This window comes from Zalophus californianus, chromosome 6 (assembly GCF_009762305.2).
Source record: "Zalophus californianus isolate mZalCal1 chromosome 6, mZalCal1.pri.v2, whole genome shotgun sequence".
Lineage (NCBI taxonomy): Eukaryota > Metazoa > Chordata > Mammalia > Carnivora > Otariidae > Zalophus > Zalophus californianus.
The window spans coordinates 144,066,027-144,071,512 of record NC_045600.1 but is presented as its reverse complement, the minus strand read 5'-3'; positions in this window follow the sequence as shown (position 1 = coordinate 144,071,512).

Sequence of the window (5,486 nt, the reverse complement as noted above, 5' to 3'; positions counted from 1 at the left end):
TTGCCCTCCTTGATCCCAGACGTGGTCACCCAGGACGTGGGAACACCCCCTCCCCCACCGTATCAGGATGCAGGTGGAGCCCAGGGGGACAGAATCTGGATGTGGTGGCGGAATTCAGTGCTCTGCTTTCCTTCAGCTGCCCCGCGAGCCCTGGGAGTGGCGAGCTGAGAGGAGAGCCTGGGGAAATGCTCCCGTGGCATTTTTCTTGGCTCTAGCTGAGGCCTAAAGTTAGAGGAGGGCGCATCAGCCCAGCCCAGCCCACCTCAGTAGGGCGAGCCCCAGGCCATTGTGAGGTGCCGGCCCCTGAGCTACCGGCCACCCCTGGGCCTGGCCTGATGCAGGGGGGCAGATCCTGCATAGCTGCTCCCCGGGGTCTCAACGGACAAATTCCACCAGTCTCCGATCATAGAGCCATTTACTCAACAAAGCATTCCTGGGCCCTGTGACGGGTGCTGGGGAAACAATGGCGATCAAGGAACGACCCTGCTGTAAGGTAGCACATAGCGTAGCGCGGACAGAGCCGTCTGACAGACACTTAGGTTCCAGGGTGACCCACACAAGCACCGCCCAGAGACACCCCACGTAATGAGGCAGCCGCTCCTGGCCACACAAACAAGACTCCGAGGATGGGCTGAGGGGCGAGCAGGAGCCCACAGTGTGGGAGGAGCTAGACGAGCAGTACATTTTTGAAAATACAAGGCAGGTAAGAAAGAGAGTTTTTCCAGGGAAGAATTATTGGCTATTTCTGTACGGCTGGAGCACAAGACCCAGCAGAAGACAACAGGAGGTGAAAAAGATTGGCCGGGCCTTTATCGTGGAGGTCCTCGTACATCACTCACTCATTCATTCAGCACGTATTTCTTGCACACATTCTTGGCGCCCGGCACTGCTCTAGGCGCTGGGAATGCAGCAGTGAGCAAAGCGCACTGGTCCTGATTTCCTGCCGTGCTCGGTCTAGCGAGCAAGCAAATGACCAGACGAGGCCAGCCCTGTGAAAAGCAGTCACGCTCGACAGGGAGGTAGGAGAGATGGAGTGTGCTACTTTACATGCATGTGCAGGGAGCCCTGAATGGCAACTGGACAGAGAGCTGAAGGAAGTGACCAAGCGGTCCCGGGGTCAGGGCAGTCACAGATCTCGAATGCGCACTCGGTACCCCCGGGCCGCATCATCGCAAGTTGCTGGGCGGATGCTCGATTCATGCTTCACAGCTATCCTTCTAGATCCTTCCCAGCCCCAGGAGCCCCGTACGAGCTGACCTGCTGTTCCTCAAAGCAGATGACATCACTTTCCCTCAGCGCAGAGTAAGCAGAGGCCCCTGGACCCAGCCTCTGTCCTCTGTCCCTACAACTACAGTCCCTTCTGTTCACCCAGCTGACATCCACCGAACTCACTCAGCTGCTGGATGAAGACAACTGACCCAAGCGTTTGGTGAACTTATCCCAACTCCTTATTTATCAACAATGCTCTTAACCACTTCAACACTGACTGTGAACAGCTGTAAGAATGCTCATTCTTTATTCCTGATAATGAAATGCAATTTTCTATTAAATATTTCATTAGCAGAGGGGCACCTGAGTGGCTCAGATGGTTAAGCGTCTGCCTTTGGCTCAGGTCATGGTCCCAGGGTCCTGGGATCGAGCCCCACATCGGGCTCCTGGCTCAGCGGGGAGCCTGCTTCTCCCTCTGCCTCTCTCCCTGCTCGTGCTCTCTCTCTCTCTCTCTCTCTCTGTATTTCTGTGTCTCAAATGAATAAATAAAATCTTTAAAAAATATATTTCATTAGCAGAAACCCACGAGGCAGCATTTTGTGGGAGAACTTTTCAGTTGATACTTTTAGAACCAATTTGAAATCCTTCTTAATGTCCTGTTGCTGTTTTTACAAATGTTTTAGCATTTTTAGGATTTTTCATCCTTCTTTCACAATTCCACACTTACCGTTTAACAGATGCGGAATCTGAGGTACAAACGTACAGCCCACGACAGTCGTTTCCCTGAAAATTCACATTCTTTCCCCCCTGATTTGAGTATTGTCTGATTTTTCTGCAAACTATTAACAAGTCAACACATCCAAATTGTTCCTTATTGAAATGAAAATGTAAACATTTAGCAACATGTTTGCAGTTAATTCTGATTTCTTTAACATTTGTTTCATTTAGTTCATCCTTAAAAATTTAATTGCTAGGAATATATACAAGGCTGATTTAAGGGATTAGCAAAACGATACTCATGCGTGAAGCTTTTAGAAAGAGAAAAATGGGGCGCCTGGGTGGCTCAGTTGGTTAAGCGACTGCCTTCGGCTCGGGTCATGATCCTGGGGTCCTGGGATCGAGCCCCACATCGGGCTCCCCCTGCTCTGTGGGGAGCCTGCTTCTCCCTCTGCCTGCCACTCCCCCTGCTTGTGCTCACTCTCTCTCTGTCTCTGTCAAATAAATAAATAAAATCTTTAAAAAAAGAAAGAAAAATGCATTCAAACACATCAGAAAGCAATCAGAAGTAACAAAGGAAATCCTATTACATTTACAATACAGAAGTTTAAGTTACAGAAAAATAGTACTTTATATGGAAAATGTTCATCTGTAGTGATTTCTCTTTGGCCAAACTTTTAGAAATTTAGAATTTGCTTGACAGTTTCTTAAGCAGGGGTAGGGGGGAGAACAATTTTAGATTAGTTCCCAATGAGAAAATGTTATTATATAATCAGTACCCCAAAATGAACATTTCTGCCAGAGCTATTAAAACAGTTACATTAAGGCTTCTAAACTGCAAATCTACAATTGGTAAGCACGATAAGCTGAGTGAGTTGGTTTTTTGATGAATTGAATCCTGACTAATTGGATCTTTGAGAATTAACTTTTGGCCATATAGCCTGACTTTGAAAGAGCCAGTGCCTCTCACCCTGGGGAGTCTGTCTCCATAACCCACTTCCCGCGGGCAGTTGGTCTCTGGGCTGGTTGGGTTCTTTTCTGTCCACTCCTACTGGTACTTCCAATTAGATCATAAATCTTAGCCAAATCCATAGCCCTTGAAGGATCTGTGGCTTCGGCTTCCCTGTTAAGACAGGATGTGACTGGGATCATGAGCTGCACCAACATCTTAGCTACCGTGGAGTTCCCTCCCATTAATGCTCCCATATATCACTCTGCTGCGATCAGGACCTCTTCTTTCTGTCATCTTATAATGCAGAGGAAGCCTCGGGACGTCGGTTGAAACACTGACTTCTATCTTCGAGTGGGTCACGAGCCCAGACACCATCCCTCTCCTATCAAGTGCCTAATACTCTTGATACCTCCTCAATCCTGGCATTTTTGTTTTGAGCACAATTATTCTTCACTTTACCTTGAGACTGTCATCCCAGGTTCACAAAGGAGAACCAGAGGATTTCCCTGAAATTACAAAAACTCTCTCTGCCATCAGCTTAGGAGAAGGACAACATAAGGTAGAGAAAAAGGCACTGAGCTAACAGCCAGGAGACCCAGCCCCACCCACATGCTGCTCATTGCGGACACTGATGCACACAGTTCCACTTCTTGGAACCTCAGCATTTAGCACCGTCCAGCCAGGGGTGGGAGCTAAGTGGTCCCTGCAGCCTCTTTTGGTGGGAACTCTTTGGGATTCTCATAAACATAGAACTTCTGTCCATATCCAGAAAAATGAGGCATCCACCCCATAAACCACTCTTAGCTGAATCATTGACAATCCAGTTATCTCACAAAATCCTGTATTTGGATTTTGGACTAATTAACAAAGATCCCTCTCCCAGAAAATCCACACTTTGAGAACTGAGATAGCAAAGCCAAGGAGAAGGTGTCAGCCATCTGCAGTCCCATAAGGCTCCATCCCAGATTCTGTTCTGTTGTAAACAAATCAAGCCCCCCCCCCCGCCGTCCCGTGCTCTGTCTTCTTTTATAACACAGAGACAATTATACTCATCCTCTGTATTAGAAAAGGAAAATATGTTTACCAACGTATTAAAGCTCAAGTAGTCCTTCTCTCCTCACATAGAAGGGTCTCTCAGTCTCAGGACTACTGACAATTTGGGTTAGATAATCCTTAGCCATGCAGGACTGTCCCATGTGTAGGCTGTTCGGCAGCATCCTGGGCTCCACCCGCTAGATGCAGGACGAACCCCACCCCCCAGGTATGACAATCTCCAGATTTGTCGAATAGAACCTGGGGGCAAAACAACCCTACCTGTGAACCAACCAGTTAGGTGGTAAAACTAAGATATAAATCTAAAATGTAGATAAATGATTTAGTAGATTGTGTTAGTGATCTACAGATGCTAATGTCGTTTGATGTCTGGAAATTAAGAATCTTCAGGCCAGAGAACAGCACACTGACTAAGCAGACTCAGGAAGGAGATGAACCTCGCTTTGAATCCTGCTTCCCAACCTAGGAGCTGAGAGAGCTTGGGCAGACAACATGACTCCTCTGAGCTTCCATTTCCTCACCTGTAGGATGCAGTTGTTGGGAGGATTAAACGTGAGCATTTAGGTACTTACCATAATGGTGACTTTTGATAGCACAGCGACACCTACTGACAAAGTTTTGTGTTGCCACTCAGCTCTGCTAGAACTTTTTTATTTTTTTAATCCAGGTTAGTCAGTGTTCTATTAGTTTCAGGTGTACCATATAGTGATTCAACAATTCTGCACATTACTCAGTGCTCATCATGACAAGTGCCCTCCTTAATCCCCATCACCTATTTCACCTATATTCCCCCCACGCCCCTCCCCTCCGGTGACCATCAGTACGTTCTCTGTTAAGAGTCTGCTTTGGGATTCTCTCTCTCTCTTTTTTTCTTGTTTGTTCATTTATTTTTCTTTCTTAAATTCCACATATGAGTAAAATGAGCACCTATCGTGTGTGTATACCAGGTACTATGCTGAGTGCTGGAGCTATAAAAACAAAGCAAACCAAATCCTTTCCCTCAAGTTTCCCATTCACTACTGGGGAAGGCAAGACAGTTGATTGCTAGTCTCAATGCAATCGAGTCAGTGTGCTATACATATGCAGGGCACAACAGTCCAGAGTCAGAGGAGTATCTCAAGGAGCCCTACAGAGAGTCACAGTCTATTGGGGTAAGAGAAATGAGACCACAAACGACCTAAACAGTACACTTTGTACTGAGCAGAGATATATGAGGAGAGGCTAACATTGCCCCAGAGAATCACAGAATGGCTTTTCAGGGGAGGTGATAGGTAATGTAACACGGCCTCTAAGAATAAACTGTTTAGAGATTACTGTAATGTTATTTTTGATATTTCTTGGAAATGTTAAGAAAGATGAGAAAACAATATCTACCAATGATGAGGTATTATTATTTTTTGAGTATAGTTGACACACAATGTTATATTAATTTCAAGTGTACTATGTAGCGATTTGACAAGTTTATACATAATGTTATGTTCACCACAAATATAGCTATAATCTGTCCCAATTCATCATTATTACAATATCATTGACCAAATTCCTTAAACTCTGC